This window comes from Dipodomys merriami, unplaced genomic scaffold, assembly GCF_024711535.1.
Source record: "Dipodomys merriami isolate MVZ:Mamm:240054 unplaced genomic scaffold, mDipMer1.0.p SCAF_3, whole genome shotgun sequence".
In the NCBI taxonomy this organism is placed as follows: domain Eukaryota; kingdom Metazoa; phylum Chordata; class Mammalia; order Rodentia; family Heteromyidae; genus Dipodomys; species Dipodomys merriami.
In genome coordinates, this window is record NW_027204492.1 from 108684322 (window position 1) to 108706613 (window position 22292).

The following is a 22292-nucleotide window of genomic DNA, read 5'->3' on the forward strand; positions in this document are numbered from 1 at the left end:
AGCCCCAGGACCAGCACACAAAAAACAGAAAATCATGTTTAGATAGAGCAATTATTTTTTAATTTATTATTTCAGTTGTGCAAGTTGTGTTACCCTGTGTGTTGCATATATGTTTATCTGAACTGGGGACGGGAAGGGGAACAACAAAATGGTGAGACAAAGGACAAAGGGGGAACCAATGCAACCTGATACTCACAAGATGTTGGAAATGAACTTTTCAACTTGGGGGCGGGGCTGAAGGGGGAGGGAAAGTGGGAGAAAAACAAGGGATGGGGTAAAAATGTTCAACAAGAAATGTAGTCATTACCTTACATATGTAAATATACTTCTTTGTACATCACCTTCACAAAAAATTAAATTTAACAAAGAGAAAATTTGAAGGAAAGTAATTGAATTGATAATTTGCAAAAAAAAAAAAAAAAGATTGTTAATACCACCCAACAATTACCTATGGAATATCAAGATATTTCAAGCAATTTCAAGAACCAATTATTCAAAAATTGAATCAATTTTCTTTCCTGTAGCTTTAGATGAGTAATCAATTTAAATGCTATTGCCCAATTAATGCGTTGAGTACATTTTGTTTAAAAGGGCTTATAAATTTACAGAGAAATAGTGTCAATTAGTGACCTAATGATCAAATGTACGACAGTGATATTTTTGACTTTTTATATGTCAAAAAGTAATTTCAGGTAGATGGGAACAAAATTAGTTTTTAATCATAATAGCTCATAATCTCTAGCCATGTTAGTTTCACAAATATGGATTGCTTGATTTTTAAACTAAAAACTGATGTTTTCCTTACTGCCAGGTTCTGCTGTATATTACATATTGAAAATATTTGCACTTGATTTTCACAAGCAACCTGAGGAAAAGTGTCATGGATACAGTTATTAAAATTGTTCTGTCCACATGCAAATGCTATGAATCATCATCAGTTTATGGAACTGTTGACAAAAATAGAAGACAATGATCTTCTGTTCTTTGCCAATGCTTAGTGGCTGAGCTGTGGAAGAGTTTTCCAAAGATTTATTGTATAATACTTTTAAATCAAATTCAAGATATTCTTAAAGCAGAAGTACTTGCCAAGTACCTAATAATCCAAAGCAAAAATGGCCATTTTTCACTGATACCATGCTGCAAATGGGTAAACTAAGCTTTTCACATGAGCTTTATAGAGACATAATTCATATAGTATATAATTTATCTGCTTAACGGGGTTGATTTAATGGCTTTTTAGCACGGAAAAAGGTTTTGTTTTTGGTTTTGGGTTTTTTGGTTTTACAGAATTGTGTAGTCATCCCCACAGTCTCATTTCAGAACATTGTTATTACCCCCAAAGAAACCCTACATTAATTTAGTGGTAACTCCGTATTTTCTCCCAACTTCCTCCTCCCATGAGCTTCTGTCAGCCACAAATCCATATTCCGATGGATTTATCTATTCAAGACATTTCTTAGAACCTGTAGTTCTTGGTTACAGAGTTCTTTCAATTCTCTAAATGTTCTTAAAGTTCATCTATGTTATAGCATTTAACAGTGCTTTATTCCTTTTTATTGCTAAATAATATTCCATTGTATGGACAGATTTTAATTTTATGTATTCATCACTTGCTGAGATTTGTGCTGTTTCTACTTTGAGGATATTACAAATAAGATTATTAAAATACTTATAAATAATTACAAAAATACAAGCTTTTGTACAGATATTTTCACTTCCTATGTATATTGTACAAACAAAATGATTGATTAATATGGCAATTTTATGTCATAAAGAACTGTACAACTCTTTCCCAAAGGGATTGCCTCCTTTTGCATTCTTATAGCAGTATTTGAGAGCACAAATTTCTCTTATCTTTGCCAAAATTGTTATAATCTGTCCTTCTTAATACACCTTGTCCTAGTAAGCATGGACTGGTGTTTTGTGGCTTTGATTTGCATTTCCCTGATGAATAATGATGTTAAAGCATAACCTGATTGGAGGACCAAAGGAAAAAGAAAAATTTGTTTGTAACCTAGACAGGTATAGTAATATGAAAAATATTTAACTTCTGTCTGACAACATCATGTAAGTTAACTGCAAATTATAACTACTAAAACACTTGAAAAACTCATTTTTTATTTTGATAACAGCTAGTTTTTAGTTTATGCACTATTCCTCAGAACTATTCATAGTGAGTTGACACAAGATTTAGTGAGTTTACTTAAGCATAGATAGATTTTTTTGTGTGTGAGAATACCATACAGAGGGGTTACAATTACATGGGCAAGATAACCAGTACATTTCTTATCAAGCATTGTTGCCTCCTCGTTGTTTCCCCTTCCAATTCCTTCCCATACTCCTATAGATAGATTTTTGAAACAGATATGCTTTGTATTCAAAATCAAGTCAACAATTCTAAAAACAATAAATCCATTTTGTCAATGTGGATGTAAATACTAAAGAAAGATTTTTTTTTGGTATTTGATTAGTTATTAGAAAGCTTTTAAGTATGTTTGGAATATGTGAGTCAAATTTTTTCAACTGAACATTTTATAAAATCTAAATTCAGATCAAGTATATACACTCAGACCACAAATTGAGATGTGTTATAAGCTTTAAAATACCAGTGTTTAAGGGCTCAATATGAAAAATTAAGAATATAAAGTATCTCAATAATAATTTCTTCATTTAGATGACATGTTGAAATGACAATATAATTTTACCTGTTTCCTTTTCTTCTTTTGAATAATTAGCTTCAGTGTCTGTTCTATATATAGCTAAGGAGAATACTGGAAACAAAATTCTGTATACAGAGAACTACAATGAATCTCAAGCAAGGGGTAAGCTTATTAGAAGATATATCAAAACTGGTCACTGCTTGATTAGACCTAGTAAGTAGCAAGATCCTCATGACAATTAGAATCTTGATGAATAAAAGTATGAGACCAATTTAAATTGTAATGTTTCTGTGCTTTGGAAAACTCAACCATCTACATATTTCTTGATTCTCCAAATGTCAGATCATAGTTAAGATGTGTAAATAATTACTGAAGCAAATCTTTTTTTTTATTGTGAAGCAAATCTTTGTAAGTAACTAAAGAATAGACATGACTAGTGTGTGTGATCATTTCAATCTTGCAGCCAGAAGCCAGAGGAATGTAACTGGGGTAACTGGGAGAATAACACTTAACTTAGAAATGTTGACATAGACGCTAAATTGTTATTAAATAGAAGATTATAAAATGAGTAGCAATTATCCCCTTTCTTAATGTACATATATTTCTTTCACACATATATTTTAAAGTGTTGGGCATATATAAAAGTATAGACATGTGTACAAATGTATTCATATACATATGGAATGATATAACAATATCCACAATATTAATGGTAGTTATCTCTGGGAAGCAGAATTACAGGTGATTTTTATTCTTTCCTTTTCACTTGACTATGTTGTATAAATTATCTACAATGAACATGTATCCTCTTTTGTAGTAAGAGAAAAGCCTTTCAAAAAGAATCTGAAGACCTCCTACATATATAATTGAAAGCTGCAATATTCTGCACAGAGCACAACCAGAAATGGAACAAATTACAAAGAATAAACAATCATCACCTCCCCTCAACCCACAGCATAAAGATGAAAAGGTTTTCCACCAAATTAAGTCTCAGTGAGATTCTCTAGCAGCTACTTTTGACTCAGCAGAAAAAAAAATATTTTTCTATTTGTTGCTTGGCTTAAGATATCTGGTCTTGCCAGATGCTGGTGGCTCACGCCTGTAATCCTAGCTACTCAGGAGGCTGAGATCTGAGGACCGCTCTTTAAAGCCAGCCTGGCAAGAAAGTCCATGACACTCTTATCTCCAATTAACCACCAGACCACCAGAAGTGGCACTGTGGCTCAAAGTGGTAGAGCACTAGCTTTGAGTAAAAGAGGCAGGGGCAGTTCCCATGCTATAGTTCAAGCCCCATGACTGACCCCCCAAAAGAGATAAAGGGAGAGGGAGAGGAAGAGGAAGAGGGAGAGGGAGAGGGAGAGGGAGACAGACAGACAGACAAACAGACAGACAGAGAGGAAAAGAAAAGAAAAGAAAAGAAAAGAAAAGAAAAGAAAAGAAAAGAAAAGGAAAGAAAAGAAAAGAAATCTGGTCCTAGGATCAAAGATGCAGCATGATATAAGACTCATCCAGTCTCACCTGGGATAACAATATAAGTACAGTGCAACACAGTAACTAAGCTTAAACTTGTCTCAATACCCCCTTTCTGCAACTGCTTCTGCTTAAGAAAACTCAGGTAAACCCCATTAACAAATTCTGTAAGTTTCTTTCTAGATGCTGATTTTCGTTCTCTAAAAAAAGTACAAACATCATGAATGCAGGGGAGTAAATTGTACAAAAATCCTTTGTTTTTGCTTTCATAAAATTTTATTTGTTTTTTTCTTATCTTTAAATAGTTATACAAAGTTGTTCAATTCAGATTATAAGTATAACAAATGGTTTTGTTTTTGTTTTTTTTTTGGTCACTCGTGGGGCCTGAACTCTGGGCCTGGGCGCTGTCCCTCAGCTCTTCAGCTCAAGGCTAGTGCTCTACCACTTGAGCCACAGTGCCACTTTGGCTTTTTCTGCTTATGTGGTGCTGAGAAATCAAACCTAGGGCCTCATGCATGCAAGGCAAGCACTCTACCACTGAGCCACCTTCCCAGCCATAGAACAAAAAATTTTAAGGTCAAGGATGGCATGTAAGATTCAGTTAAAGCATCTGGAAAATTTAGATTTCTGCTCCTGGCCTGGTAGAACACACCTGTAATTCTAGTACTTGGGAAGCTGAGGCAGGAGGATTGTGAATTCAAAATCATCCTGAGCTACACAGTTGCAGGCCACCTTGGACTACATAATAAGATCATATCTCAAAACAAACAAAAACAGAAGACATTGGCCAAGTGATCTGTTTAGTTTAGTTCTCTCTCTCTCTCTCTCTCTCTCTCTCTCTCTCTCTCTCTCTCTCTCTCTCTCTCTCTCTCTCTCTCTCTCTCTCTCTCTCTCTCTCTCTCTCTCTCTCTCCCTCCCTCCCTCCCTCCCTCCCTCTTGCTCTCTCCTGGGACCTGGGCCACTACATTTCTCTTTGCCAGGTGCTCTCCTGTTAACCCTGCCAACAGCAAGCACAGCAGGGAGGCTGTGTGGATGCAAGCAACAGAAAAGACTTGCTCATCCCCCATTGGCTCACTGTTTTTGTTGGCGTCATTTCATCGATGTTTCTTCACCATGGCAGTGACAGTTGCTCCTTCGGAGGTCTCACTACCCACTGAGCAGTGCCCTGTCCTCAGGGTTATTTTTAACCATTCCAAGCTCTTCCCTGTGGGATACCCTGTATCTTTGTGGTAGCAATAACTTCTAGCAGTTATTTCGAAATTATCTCAGTGTCCCCATTTTGCCTTTCTGAATCTCCAATACCGGGCCAAGAATTCATTACATGATGTTCTCTCTGCTAAAATAACTAATGTGGTTTCTGTCTCTTAACTAGACAATTTCATCTCAAAAGGTAAAAGGCACATTACTGATAGGTCATTTTAGGCAACTGGCTTCTTTTCTGACAGTTGAGTTGGTAATTGTGGAGATGAAACAAATAGTTGAATCCATGTGTAGTGATGCTTACAGAGACAAGACATTTTATGAATAGGGGCCAGCCATGTCTGAAGTAATCTAAGCCAAGCAAGTAAGCTCAAGGAAATTTCAAGAAAGAAATGTATAGAGAGTTGAGCAATACAGTCTCTTAAGAGAAGGAGAAAGGTGATTTCTGCTGTGGGCAATGGCATTTGAATTGGCATCAATTAGAAAATAAATGAAACACATGCTCAAAATCTAGGATGGTGCCTTCTTCATCAACCTCCTCCCTAGGTTTTAACACAGAGCCTGTGATACTGAAGATGATCAATAAATATTTGCCTTAATTATTGAACTCAAAGGCAGAGTCAGGTTTTTTTGTTGGTATGGGGAGTTTGGGTAATCTCACCTTTGGAAATCTGAGCATGACAATTCAGAATCATATCAAGTTCGTAATAATAGGAGCCAGGATACCAAATGAAGAGACATTTTGTTTCTGTTGTGGAGGCAACAGCAGGAAGATGGGAAATTTGAAAACAGCTAAGACAAGTTGGCTGAATGCAATATGAAGCTCTGGACTACTGCATTGAGTTTTGAAATGAGAGAAAGAGAAAACAGAAGGAAGAATGTGAAGAAGAAAGAAGAAGCCCAAAATAGAAGAGGAAAGGTGATTACTCTAGAGTTTGGGATCTGAGAAGAGATTTGGAGAACAGATATGAGTTATTCAAACCCAGTGTTTAGATGAACGTGTTGGTACAGTGTACCAATGGAGATTGCCTGGGGGCAAGATGGGAAAATGATATTGAAGGAAAAAAGAAAATTTCAGCCCTGGAAATGAAGGTAAGCAAGACAGGCATACACATAAATTTCAGTACAAAGAGAGGAAGTAGACAGCCCCAAAAGCAGAACAAGTCATTCATCTACCTGGCAGATGCACATACAATTTACAATGTCTGTTTACTCTATCTGTAAACTGGGAACAAACAAACAAATGGGTTTAAACTAATGCTTGAGGAATGTACATTAATTATACTATTTTCTGACCATAAAAGAGGATACAAGATTAATCTGCATAGACTTTCTTAGAAATAAGATTGATTCACATGTGATGAGGTTGATTGACTGTGGGCTCACATAAACTTATTGGAACAAAATTTATTGTTTAAGTTTCTTCCCAGCCTTATGGTTTCCTAGAAGAACTTTTAGTGGTTGGTTAATTCACTCAAGGTCATGTACAGTGGGAGCCACAGGGAAATCAATTCACTCAGTCTGAAGTGAGTTTCATGTTGTATTTGTCTCTTTCAAAGAAAAAAAAAGACAATCAAAGGCATGCAGCCTTTCTGCTCTTTGGTGCTTCCTACTACAGTGTTCTATGTCCAATTGTCCCTGGACATTCCTAATTATTTTCACTGACTTAGATAAGTAGAAAGGGTAGGTAGCAAAGACTGAGAAGAAAGATGTCAGCCAGCTTGCTTTACTCAAAATGACTAAAACTTTGGCACTTTCTGCTATTTCCAGTTAAAATTGAAATAACAACAACAATTTTTGAACTGTGGTACTCCATGGTATTCTCATAAGACTTTCAGCCACCATCTTATTTAATCTTCAGAGTAGCCTAATGAGATCGATACTGTTAGGAGTTGAAGTGCTCCCTCACTCCAGATTCACAAGTTGAAACCTTGATCCTCAGCACCTCAGAACATAACCTTATTTGAAAATATAGTCATTGCAGATACAATTTATTAAGAGAGTCATACTAAAGTAAACTGAGCTTCTAGCTCAATATAACTTGTGTCCTTACAAAAAGACAGACACACAAGAAGAACACCCAAAAAGACCGGAGTTATGCTACCACAAGCCAAGGAAACACTGGAAAGTTAGGAGAAATGCCTGAAAAAGATTTATCCTTAGCATCTTTAGAGGAATTATGACTCTGTCAATATCTTGCACTTCTGGCCTTCAGAACTGTCAAACAATAAATTGAAATTTGTTGTGCCTTGTTATGGAAGCCCTGAGAAACTAATACACTACTTTATCCCTAGCTTATAGTGATAAACTAGGAAATATATTTATTAGGAAAATAAACAATAGCTAATCCATTGGGTTTAGAACATAAGCTTGAAACAGCTGTATGATCATTCTTCCCTAATCCCAGCATTGCTAATCCAGTATGACAGGGGCAATGAGTACGGGTTATAATGAAAAGGTCATGATGCTAGTTAACAGTTCAGTAATATATGAAACATATGTTGAATTCATAAAGTCTTTTTGTATACAGCTCAATAATATACATATACCATACCTCCCACAAAGAGAGAAGTAAACTGAAGAGACATGTGAATTTCAAGTTTCAGCACCAACATTATCCATGAATTATTGTATACCCCAGCCCCCATTTTCTCATATGTAAAAGGTGACAAAAACTTTCAAGGGCTGGGAGAATCACAAAACTTACATTTGCACTTATAAAATGCCTAAGAATGCAAATGCATAGCCTACTAAAAATTAACAAAATTGAGGGCAAGGGATGTGGTTGGGAGGGATTGTAGAGACTCATGAAAGGGGTGACATTGATCAGGATGTACTGCATTCATAAACTGCTCTCATGAATGGCAACTCCAGACAACTACTTGAAGGTAGTTTTTTAAGTTGGAAAAAAAGAAAATCATAAAGTGCTGGGAAAACATGATCACGATTTCAGTAAGCTGCATCTTCCTGATCCTGCTCATAAATGCCATTAAAAATGAAAGTAATTACTCTGGTAGGTCAGAACATGAATCTTTTCAATGATATAAAAACATTATCCCAAGTCCATAAACCAGAATACAACCTTTCCCTCTCCCTGTGGTTATTTTAACCATAGTGTTGGGGGCCCTACCACGAGCATCACCAACATACACACACAGAAACCTGGCTTTGAGGGTCCTAGAAAGCTAGTTCGAATTGGAAACCATTGCTACTGTATTCCATAAAGAAATTACTGAGCTCTGTAGCTTAAAAAACAAAGCAAAGGCTTTGTCTGGGATTCTTTGGGAAGCTGGGTTTTCAGACGCCTTTTCACGGCTCTCCAATGACCAGCCACCCTAGAACTGAATTGGACCTCCCACTGCCTCCCACAAGTCTGGCATTTTGTAAGGCAGAGGGGAAGGCAAGAAAAACAGGCCTTTTGTTAATAAAAACAGAGGACATTTTCCATTTTCACTGAAGGGAAGCATCCAAATAGAAGAGAGAAAAATAAACTACTACTGGGCTTATCTTCCAAATGCACCTGTTTGTGACAATCTAGTGAATGTCCAGGCTGCTGGGATTGAGCTAGAAACAGAATCCCCTTTAAGAAACACTTTGAGATCTTGAAGAAGTCTAAAGAAAAAAGAATCCAGGCTGCCTTGCATTGACTTAGGAAAGTGTGTTGATATTTTCATATTGGACTTACCATATGATCAAATGTAGTAGTACAGCTTGAACTAAGTTTACATACAAATTGCAAACATCATTTTCACAGTGCTATAGCTTGAAATCCCTTAGCCTCGTCCTCTTTTCAACCACCAAACAACAAAATTATCATAAGCATCAGCTTACTGATCACCCCCTATTTCAGAGATGCTTATGTAAGATCTCTTATCTTCTCATGAGTTCTTGACATTCTATAACATTTAGGGCCCCAAACATACTTAACACATAAGTGAGAAAATCCGGGTATTTTCAGGATTTTGACCAATCCTTCTCCATCAGCATATTGAATACCAATGTATGGTTTAACACTCAAATTTCATACATACAACAAGAAAATAGTGGAAGGAAACAAAAACAAGCAAAATTTCCATGTAGACCTGCTTACCTGGTTTATTAATAAAGATAATACTCTAACACATGAACCCTAACATTTCAATGATTGGAGCTCCTAAAATTTAGTTTTCATTGAAAAAGATCATCTTCTAAGCAAGGGGACAATTCTCCATGCAGTCAGATAAGGAAATAACGTCATACTGGGAGGTTTTTGACATCAGGCCTGGTTGAGAAACATATTATATTGACTTAAAATCATTACAGTGAGACACAGGATAAAGAGCGAACCAATGCAACAGTGATACAAGACAATATGTTGGAAATGAACTTTATAACTTGGGGGTGTATTGGAGAGGGAGGAGAAGTGGGAGAAAAATAAGGGAGGGAGTAACAATGTTCCACAAGAAATATACTCACTACCTTATTATGTAACTGTATTCCCTCTGTACATCACCTTGACAATAAAATTAAATTTAAAAAATCATTACATGGCAACAAGTAACTGCAAAAAAGGATAGGACCACATTTGTGGTCAAAAAATAAAATCAAAGAAGAGGAGGAACAGAATACAGGAGGGAAGGAAGAGAAAAAGAGACAGACCCATAGATACACACACACACACACACACACACACACACACACACACACACACACACAGAGAGAGAGAGAGAGAGAGAGAGAGAGAGAGAGAGACAAGAGAGAACAAAGCTATTAACTAAACAGCAGTCTGTGTCCCAATTGATAGAACTGTAGAACAATACACAGAAATCTGATTCAGGAAAGCAATATAGAAAGAAAAGTAACCATTGTACACTCAAGACCTGCCTCTAAAGTACAGAATCTAATATAGTATTAGTCTAATTTAGTAATTAATATAGAATTAGTAGCTGTAGAACATATTACCCCAAACATGGCTTAAAACAACACTCATTGGGGTTGGTGTGAAAGTGTCAGGTACTGAGTTGGAGTCCCAGTTTAGGATCTAAAAACAACCCAACATTCATTTGTTCTTATGGGTCACATGATAATGGGTAGGCCAAGCATCAATTGACATTGACTGGGCTTGTTCATATAGCTGTAGGCTGGCTGCTGTTTGGCTGGCAAGCCATTGAAGATTCTACTCTAAAATGCACTAAACTAACCATTGCATGCATCTCATCTACCTCTTGGGACCAATGAGATGGTCTGAGTATATCCTTCTCCCAGTGATGGTAGAAGTGTAAGACAGCTACAAGAAATGCAAAGCCTCCTGAGGTCCAGGCTCAAAACTCATGCAACTTATTATATTGGACAAAACAAGGCAGACCACCGAGCTGAATCAAAGGGAAATACACTGATTCTTTAATGAAAAAAATAACAAAGGCACAGAGCCAAGGACATGAATAGAGAGCAAGTGAAGATGAGAGCCATCAATAGAGTGTCCTAATTCCAACTGAAGCTATGCTAACAGATATCTCCAACTAATCACTGATGCTTATAGTTCTGATGAGAATGAATTAATTTATTTCCAATTACCACCAATATGTAGTCACCACAGTAGGCATCGAAACAGGAAAACAACATTGACTGGTGGGAAGTCAAACCTGCCTATCTATTGGAAAGCATTAGTCATCCTTGCAAACATAAATGATGTTGCTGGTTCAATTCTAATTAGAAAAGGACATTGGAAATGCAGGCTTACATTTAACCACCCACAATGTAAGGGAAAGTTCTTCTCTTGTGAGACCAAAGTTTCCATAAGCAATTGCCTTTACTGAGGTGTAGGTAATGCAGTGTGATGATTCATTTTGTGTCAATTAAACTGAGCCAAAAAGTGTAGAGCTACTCAATCAAATATTATTCTGGGTGTGTTTGTGAGAGCGTTCCTGGATGAGATTAATATCACAATCAGTAGACTTGGTAAAGCAGTTGTTTTCCCAATGTGGGGTGGTGGTGGGGCTCATTTAATCAATTGAAGACTTGAATAGAACAAAAAGGTGAAGGAACTGAAAACTATTGCTCCTTGACTATTTGGGCTTCCTGAGATTTCTTTCTTTTCTTTTTTTCTTTCTTTTTTTGTCAGTTGTAGGTCTTGAACTCTGGGACTGCGCACTGTCCCTGAGCTCTTCAGTTCAATGTCAGCACTCTACTACTTGAGCCACAGCACCACTTCCGGTTTTCTGGCAGTTAATTGGAAATAAGAGTCTCACAGACTTTCTTGCCTGGGCTGGCTTTGAACCATAATCTTCAGATCTCAGCCTCCTGAATAGCTAGGATTATAGGTATGAGCCACCAGCACCTGGCTGAGATTTCTTGATTTTTGCCTGCTTTAAGACTCAAACTAAAAAATAAGTTCTTGGGTCTTTAGCCTGCTACCTCTTCAACTGGAAATTATACTATTGGCTCTCTTGGATCTTCAGCTTACAAGCTAGAAATTTTGGAAAATCTCCTCTATAATCACATGAGTCAACTCCTTATACCCAACCAATCAATCACCTATTGCTTCTGTTCCTCTGGAGACCTCTGACTAATATAAGTGGAAAGGGGCTAAGGTTAATTTACAGCTTCAGCAGCCTCTGAAAGGCACTCAAGAAATCTAAACCATGCCCACAAAAAAAGTAAAGCTCCAGTTTGTTTTTCCCACTTGTCTAGCTTCAAAACACCAGCGGCTATTAGCATTGATCTGTCCAGACTGCATTTATAAAGATCTGTAAACCGATCAGAGGGGAAATTAAATTAGACTGTAATTCTGCAGTACTCTGGAGAACATTAGCTTTCAAGAACACTCAGGAGGGCCAATTAGAACCATCATGGCCTACGTGGCCATGAAATACAAACATATTCTCTCTTCTTTCACAAGCCTTGAAGTGCTAGTTTGGTAGTGCCTTGTCTCATTTACAGGGTTATTGCTGCTTGTGTCTACAGGTACTGATCACACAAGATGAGGAGATGGCTAAAGTAATCCTGCTAACAGGACTAGACTAGGAGATGAAGCCAGCTCAGTGATGCAGCTAGAATTAATGTAAGAGAACTGGTCATATGAGCTGTAGTGGGAACAAAAGAGCTGAGCTCTGGCAATGGCCATTGGGAAGGAGGAAAATGAGACAAAAGCATTAGGGCCAGTAATTCTCCAAAACGGAGGCCCTCTCCCATTCAATTGCCTCAAGTTCAGTGCACATTTCTCTTTTTAAAAATTTAATTTTATTTTATTTGTGAACATACTGTACAGAGGAGTTACAATTACATGGGCAGGATAATGCGTACATTTCTTACCAAGCATTGCAGCCTCCTCCTTTGTTTACCCTTCACATCCCTTCCCTCAGTGCACATTTCTAAAACTGTAGGTTAGAAAAGGAAATGGGCATTAATATATCCTGTTTTATATCATCATTGTAACATTTCTACCAATTTTACAAAAAAACCTGAAACTTAATTAGGGAAGTATACAAGCTCAGATTACTAGAACTCCAGGATCCTGGTCCGTGTCAAAGTCCAAAGCTTATGGTTTTTTTCCCCATTACATCACATAATCTGTGTCCAAGGTCACAAGCAAAATGAGGAGATAGACAAGGCTTAGAGCAAGGGAAAGAGTAAGACCTCCTGCATTCCATCAAAAAACAACATCCTTAATTAAAACTACAGGCAAGGAAGTGGTGCTGTGTCTCAAAGTGCTAGAGCACTAGCCTTGAGCAAAAGAGCTCAAGGACAGTGCCCAGACCCCAAGTTCAAGCTCCAATACCAACTACAACAACAAAAAAGAGCAATCTGGGAGCCAGTGGCTCACGCCTGCGATCCTAACTCCTCAGGAGGCTGAGATCTAAGGATTATGGTTCGAAGCCAGCCCAGGCTGGGAAGTCCGTGAGACTCTTATCTCCAATAAACTACTCAGAAAAAGCCAGAAGTGGCAGTGTGGCTCAACTGTTAGAACACTAGCCACACTAACTTTGAGCAGAAAGAGGCTCATGGATAACACCTAGGACCCAAGTTCAAGCTGCAGGACCAGCAAAAAATAAAATAAAATAAGGGCAGTTGTCAACAAAAAGGTAAAAACAAAAGAAATCTATCTCTAATGATCAAAGAAGCTCGGAAAGGACTATGTAGGCCATTGATTGGAGCCATAGCTATATTTTGGCTGCATTGAGAACCAGTGGGTCAGGGACAGGTAAATGATTATGCTGAAGAAACAATTGGATGTGGGAGAATTCACCAAGCACAGTAATTGTGTGCCTACTGTACTTCTTGGAAAATAAGTGAATTTGATAAAGATTGGTATAATGCTCTAGGTTGTTCTCTTGAAAGATTTGACTTCTACTCCAGTTACCCACTCCCACCCTCCACCCCTGATAGACAAATTAATAACAGATGTGCTAACCTCTGGATCCAGACTGTGCTTTCAAGAATCATCTCTTATCTTTCTAGAATGAGACTATATCTCTTCATGTTTTAATCAGATAGAGCTGTTTAGTTTTGGAACTATCAAGCCTTCAAGCCTATTTCTTCCTCTACCACAAATCCCACTCTACTTTTAAACTCCCAGCTCTAACACTAACACTTAAAATAGAATCCAACTTACTTCTTGGGATGAACTCTGCCATGTGTTGCCCAGATCTTCCTTCAAATTTTTGGAAGTACTGCCGTACCATCATCTGACTGGCAAGTCTTTTAGGGCCCACTTCACATGAAAAGAATGCTTTGCCTGAGTTTATGCTTTTACTTGTCATGACTTATATCCAATGACTGATCAGTACCAGAATACAAAGCCTAGTCATATTGCCTCAAGTTGGGACAACAATGAAGGGTTCCATTCTCTATGCAGTTGGTCACAGTTACCCTACAGCTTGCTTTCTTCCCATCCCTTCTAAAGATGTTTATCCTACAGTCACCTTTAATAAACATTCTGCCCACTAAGCTCCATCTCAGGGTTTGTTTCTTAATGAACCCAATCTGTAGCACTTCAAGCCCAGCAAAAGAGAAAGTGATAAAATGGGAGAAGGACAGCATTTACAAAGCCATCAAAACAGTTTTAACTTTGTAGTACACTAGAAGTTCGATAAACTCAATAAGTTCTTGGCCAACTTGGATTTATCTAAGAGAACAGAGGCACTGGATCTATGACAACAACCAAGAATACAACATAGAAATGAGGGTTTATGTGAATGTGAGAGAAGGTGGACAGTAAAGATAGAAGGGGTTGTTGCAAGAGGATAGGAGGTTTATAAATTTCATCACAAGCATTGAAGTAGTTAGAGAAGCAAGGGCTATGACAAGAATCCAACGTGCTTGTCACCAGAGCAGATGCTCACAGAGAGCTCTGTGAAGGTATTAAATGAGTAAATCCTATTGTATTTCACAAAGCTGCTTTATCTGAACTCTACAATATCCCCCATATTGTAGCTTCTATTTTATCTCCTCCTCCTAAATTTCACAGAAATACATCTCAGACAAGCTAGGAAAAGAAGGAAAGAAGGTTCTTGGAAATATAGTTCTCAGCCTTAGGAGTTGTGGTGTGGCCAGTTGGCCCAGAGAACCGAGAAAACTAGAAAACAAGTACTGAAGTTCTTCCAAATCCATGACTCATGGTATGTCCTTTTACCTCTCCCTACTTCAGGTGGCCTCAGTGTCCTTCTGTTTTCTCCATAAGTCATTTTTTTTCTGAGTAGGGACACTAGGGAAAATAGTCCTCTCCATGTAAAGTATACATGGCTCAATCACTTTGATCCATGTTGTTGGAAATAGATTTAAAAAAGAACCCAGTGAGTGGGCTTAGATGTCAGTGAATTTAAAGAAACTAGAAATGATATGTAGCATATGGTCAGTTTTCTTTCCTTAAGTTTTAATTTCTAAGAATAATGAACATCTATTAACTCAGGCATGATGTACAAAGGGCACAGTTATAAGGCAGAATTTCTCTTATATTGGAGTCTCTTATATTAGAGTGTACACACACACACACACACACACAGGGACATGATAATTATACAGGACTCTTGACATTCACACACTGAGGCCAAAGGAGGACATGCATGAGAGTGGTTGACCAAGGCTCAATAGCTATGTGAAGATGATCATAAAAAATATTATTTCATGACATGAACTCCAAGAAATGGAAACAAGAAATATTTTTAGTTGCTGTTGTTGCTGTTTTTGTTTTCTGTTCCTTTTGTTTGTATTTGGGAGTGTAAGAGGGGCACAGAAAAGATAGAACAAAGAGTGAACAAATTTAACTGTGGTACTCACTAGACACTACGTAGAAAATGAACTGTACATCTTGTGAGTGAGGACAGGAGGGAAAAACAGGGAGAGAGCGAGGGAAGGGGAGACATGGTTCAAAAAGAAATATACTCATTACTTGATTCATGTAACTGTAACCCCTCTGTATATCACCTCTACAATAACAATACAAATAAAATGGAAAGGGAAGAAAAATAGCTCCTATGAAAATAGACTGCAGTCCAATCCACATGAGAGTTTAACCACACAACCATTCACCTGTATTGTAGAGGCAAATGCCAACTCTTCTTTTGTATCACTCCTATCTCTGAGGTTTGCAGTTGGGTAACAGGGAGTCTACAAAACCCAATTTGCTGAATTATACCTTTATAATGCAGTTTGCCCATTCTGGTGGGAGAAAGATTAGCAAATGGTCCACTAAGTGGCTTTTAACTTCATATATTAGAGGTTCTCCGAGAACATCCTTTCTGAAAGCCCTCTTCTGGGAAACAAGAATATCAGCTTTCCCTGGGACATTGAATAAAGCCAGGAAAAAAGGTAGTAACCACTTCCTTTGGATTCCTTGCTTTCTGACCCTCAAGGCACATTATTTGGGACTAGCACACCCTAGGGAGTTAAATTACCTGCAATAAATCATGGTATTAGATTTCTGTATACCTTATGGGTTCCCAAGAGATTATATTATATACGTTGTCTTCTTGGTCTAAGCCAGAAGATTTTACTTGCCAAGAGAAGAGTTGAGTCCTTTATTTCCAAATTTCAATTGCATTATCTTGGGTGCTCCCATGATTCCATGAACCTATGTAAAAGGGCCTGGTTTCAAAGCTAAGAAATGTGACAATTTTACCATGTCCAGAATGCCTTTGATTACATTTTGTCTCCCTCCTGTCAACTCTTCCTGCTCCAAACTGAATCAGTCATTTGGTTTTGTAGGAGAGGTCTTTGAGTCGTCACTGGATGACACAAATGATTTAAAGTACAGGATGAAATTTCCATATCTAGATTTAGACAATGATCATTATAGCATGTGTTGACAGATTGTGCTCGTACCATTTTTACTCACACCTGCTCCTTGTGGGAGTGCTTTCCTTCTCAACAAGCACCTGTGTGTCCTTGTTGGCCAGCTGCCCTCATCTCTCAGACTTTGCTTGGTCTATATGTAGAGAAACCCAGAAGTACCTGAGAATTTGCATCCCTATACACCACCCCAAATCTATACCTGACTTATAGAGAGGACAAATATCCCAGGTCCCAGCAGGGCACAGGGGCTCACGCCTGTAATCCTAGTTATTCAGGAGACTGACATCTGAGGATCATGGTTCAAAGGCAGCCTGGGCAGAAAAGTTGGTGAGACTCTTATGCACAATTAATCACAGAAAAAGCCAGAAGAGGTGCTGTAGCTCAAGTAGCAAAATGCTAGCCTTGAGCAAAAGGATCTTAGGGACAACACCCAGGCCCTGAATTGAAGGCCCAGAACAAGCCAAAAAAACAACAACAAAAAACCCCAGCTCCTTTGACCATTGATTAAACTACTCTGAAGTGTACCTGTACTATTTACAGAACTTTGCCTGTGGTGCATTACTAAATAGCATCACTTGCTTTAGCTCTTCCTTTCCTTGTTCTGCTTCCCTGTTGGCTTCTTATAGGAAGAATTCATACTACATTGCTTTCTTTTTTATTGTCAAGGTGATGTACAGAGGGGTTATAGTTACATAAGTAAGGCAATAAGTACATTTCTGGTCAAACTTGTTACCCCCTCCCTCATTTTTCTCCCACTTTCCCTCCATCTCCAATCCCCACCAAGTTGTACAAATTATTTCCAACATATTGTCTTGTGACTATTGCTGTTGCATAGGTTTCTTATTAATCTTTTTCTGAGGCTCTGAGGAATGCAACCTAAGATGGTCACTTTCTTGGCCTATGCTGTTGTCCAGTATAGTTTGTAATTTACATGGAATCCATTACTTCTCAATATTGATTGAATTTTCTTCATGTACTAGACCTGGAGCTAGGGGCGCAATATAATGGTCATGATGGATATTGTCCCTGCCCTTAAGAAGTTTATACCTGGGCAGAGAAATGGACTTTAAGCTTGATGGTCACTATAACCAACTATAAGATATTATTAGTAGCAAAATAAATATATTGCAAGGAGGTAGTCCCTTTTCCTCCTAAGATCCAAGAGAAATGGTTTACCACCAGCTTTAAAAAAAAGATAGGCACAATTTTTAAAATGCATACTTTCAGTCACCAACAAGTTTCCTAATTACCTACCTTTAGGCACTATGGAAATAAAGTAAATCACAGTGCAGGAGATAACTCACTAAAATTGTGTGGTGAGAGCAATTGTGAGAATCTGTGCAGTGTGTTTTCTGAACACAGAAGTGGTTACTCCTCTGAGAGTGCCAGGAAGAGGTAGCAATGCTTGAGTGGATCTGCGCACAGAAAGGACAAGGGAAAGGCCAAGTGAGGTAAATTTCCCCGCCATGCAAGCATGAAGCACAAGGTAAGGAGTGAAAGAAATGACATTAAAAATATAGAAAAAAGAAATCTGAGACCAACTTCCCTGCTAACCATGTAGATGACTGAATTTCAGACACCAGTCAAGAGACTGGTACTGATTTATGTTGGAGATCATAAAGGCTTTTCTCAGAGATGAGGAGGATGATAAGTACTTGAGAAACCTTTAGAAAGTAAGTCATTAGATCTAAAAAGTAGTATGATTCACATCTAAATATTAGCAGTCGCAGAACATTACAATCCACAACGGACTATAAAACACGAATGGATCTGACCTTTTATCCAAATGACATAGGGCCTACAAAACAATATTTTCATAACTAAAGAAACTGGCCAGAATTGTAATTGGCAGATGATGCTAGGAAGACAGCCCAAGACAGGTCTCAAAGAATAAGAGACATCAGGACCAGCTTCAAGAGCAGGCTCCCACTCCCTGATGAAAGAAAAGCGGTCTAAAGAGAGCCACAGCAAACAAGAAATAAGGTCAAGACAGCTGAAATAATATGAAGTGAACAAGTGTCAAGAAGATCAGAAAATGATGTGTTGAAATAAAAGATGATTTTTTTCCTCAAGATCACTGCTAATTCATTTGCACTCTGAATGACCTTATTTAAAACGAAAGTTTTTACAGCTGCCAGATTGCCCTCTAACTGGCAGGCATCACAAGGAGACCTCATTTCCCATCCCTTCGTCCTTTGCAGGTGAGTACTGAGCAATATTCTGCAGGAGATTTGCAAATCAATCCCCCCCACACCTATTAGTCATCATTGTTAATATTTTCCTGGAACATCTCAACGTCATATTAAATTTGACAGGGCCAAAGAAATTAGAGCTGTGACTCTCAATCTTCACTGAGCAGTAGAATCACGTGAGAGCTACAAAAACAAGACCAAAAAATTTTACAAAAAATTTAAAAAAAACCTTTGATGCCTGTTGCCCAAGCCAGAGATTCAGATTGAATTCATCTAGAGTTTTAAACATCAAGATTTAAAAACAAAATAAAACGCTCTTGGGTGATTTAGTTGCACAGATAGGATTGAGAATTACTGTGTGGAACACTACTCTCAAATCGACCTGAGGTGGAATAGATCCATAAATACCCTTATCCATTCTCTCAAAGTCCTATCAAGCTGAAATGAATGGTGGTACAGTATCCAGCTCTTGGCAAAGGCAAGCAGCAAGAACATGGGAACAATCTCTGAATCACTTCAGTTACTCTTCAGCTGACCTTCTTCCCCACTCTGTGGGTGCCCTAGATGTAAATTAAAGAGATAGACACTCAGCATCTGTCATTTCTCTAAGAAATAAAACGGATACATTTTCCAGACACCAGAAGGGATCTCAGTGTTCTTCTCACTGCACATTACAAGTCTAATAAAGTAAATTGCTTTGTCTTAAAGAAATTACCTCATCGAAGTTTGGAAGACAATAATCACTAAATATTAAAATGTTGACATACAGAGATGCAAAGTACTAAAATACATAAAGACATATATGAAGGCATTATGACAGAGCGAGAATGTTGGAGCTGTAGATAGCATTGGTATCAGTGAGAGTAGTGAAATTGAGACATGATGCATTCGATGGCATGATATCAATAAAAATTCTCTTCGAATGATTGAATATTGACATTTCAATGGGAGGATCTGCTTGCAGATAGAGAAACTAGGAATTCCAAGTCTAAAATATCAGGACTAGAATTTATGGAATGCTACATACGCAAAGCATTTTAGTCCTATGGCATAATGGAGAGGTAGATATAGCAATCCACTGGTTGCAGGTGAGCAACAAAGAAACCAAACTGTGTTATTTCCTGAGAGTGAGAAGTAATACAAGATGGCGGCTAAAAGGAGGGATCTGAGAGTTTATAGTAGCATTGCCTAGCTATTTGCTTACTGGTTCCCTACCTAAGTTCACTCTCATCTATCGAGTAGAAATAATAATAGAGTTTTGTGATGAATTAATAATGTGTATAAAGCACTGAGAAGGCTAAGACTCCTAAGGTATAGAAGGGTTAACAGCATAAGATAAGCACTAGCTAGTCTTCATGGAGATAAGATGATGCTATTTATCAAAATGACAAATTTGCATGCCTGCTGAACCAGCAGCATGATGTTGAGAAATTTTTTCTACAGACATCTGTGTATGCTTATTTACTCTGGTATTGTTTATGCTTACAGAAGATGGTAACCCCTTGATGTGTTTAGTGGAATAATCAAATAAATTAAGTCACATACATAGAAAACAATGTTATCCAGCTATGAAATAATAGGGTAGTCTTTCAAGTAATGATCTGGAAAGATTATCCAAAATATAATGATCGCTAAGAAAAATACTAATACTTTTAAAACCATAAGGTGTGCAGTGAAAGAATATAGAAGACAGTGTTTGTTGGTGTATGTGTATTTAGTAGTATAGTCATAAAAGGATTTTAGAAGGATACATGTGGCAGAGATAACTATTACCCTTGGGAGAAGAATTAAAGAGGAAGAAACAGTGAAAGAGGTAGATTATTACAACCTCAGAACTTCAAGGATAAAAAGGGATATGACTTTGAGAAACAGTGAAATGCTGCTTTTAAAACTCTGAGGGAAAGTGATCAGGAAATTATAATTTCTGCTTAACCTACTACAAGTAGAATAAAATACATTTTCAGACATGAAAAAATGCAAATAATTTGTATACATATGTATGAAAAATGCCTTATAAAATTTATGCTAGCCAAAAAAAGACTGCTATATAGGAAAACTTAAGACAGAAGAAATGACAGTGGTTGACTTTGGTTCAAAAGCAGTGAAAATTGTTGCTTATAAAATCTTCTCAAATTCCTATCAGAGGAAGCCCCTGAAGTGAGTAATATTTACCTAAATCTAATACTGCAAGTGCTATTTTGTTTTAATATTTCAGAATCAATCTGAAGGCAAATCCAAAGAATTATAGTTAAAAATAAAATCATATAAATCTAGATTATATGAAAACAATAATAGAACAAAATCAAGTGACATCAGACAGTGTAAATGAGCCAAATTCCTCATCTTTTAGAGCAACCATTAACATATTATCGATAAGGCTAATAAATTAAGGGATACAATTATATACTTATTATCTAACACAATTCTATGAAATGCAGAATCAAACATTTTTAAAAGGAATTACCTTGAAATGTTTGACTCTGAAGGCTAGGAACTAAAGCCGAAGGAAAGGAGAGTTTTCATTTTTATTTGAAGATCTTTTTGGATGGTATATTTTTATTGTGTGCAGTATTTGAAATAACATGGAAAAGATAAAGATAAAAGGGGTAGGATGAGGTAGTCCCTTGCTTGAGATTTTATATATATATATCCAACTCAGAACAAATTCTGGTTCTCAAACATAAGTGTCCATCAGAATCTCTTGTTAGCTAGTTAGAAGATAGATTTCTGGCTACACACACAGGGAATCTGACTCAGTAGATCCAGGATAAAGCCTGAGAACTCCCATTTCAAATCAATGCCTAAGTAATGCTTCCAGTCCAGGAACCACATATGCAACTCTATAGCTCCTGTTTCTGAGGCCAATGATTTGAAAAAAATGCTTTTAAGTATCATGAACTTTTGATCACAGCACTTTGACTCGTCTTTTTTGGCTCGAAGAACATGGATTTCTTTTTCCATTTGTCACTCTACACACATCAGAGAACAGAAGGTCCTCTGAATCAACCTGTGATTTAAGTGAATTCATACCAGGAAAGTAGGCTGTATCTAATTGCCTTCAGTTACTTCATCGCTCATTATGAAGCTCATGTAACTGCCAGGCCCAGGAGAGAGTCCTTCATCAACAGACCGAGAAAAATAAAAGGAAATCAGCTCAGGATTAACTTGTGTTTGCGCAAGTTCAATGCCAGGCAAATAGTCGGTACCATGTCATGGTGGAAATCTCTAGTCCTAACTTCCCACTGAGGGGCTAGGAGAAGCCTCCTTGTATAGCATTAACTCAATAACTTAATTTAAATGATGTAACTATCTCAGCCTACACAAAGCAGATGATAGAAAATATCATGGTTTCACAAATACATCCATCTTAGCCTTTATCCCTTCAGTGATGTCCCCACAGTTTTCTTTAAATAATGAACCATTCAGTGACTAATTCTTCATTATATATCTCATCACCTTCCTGTGGAAAAAAAATCACCCTTCCTTACAGCCCGCATCAGAA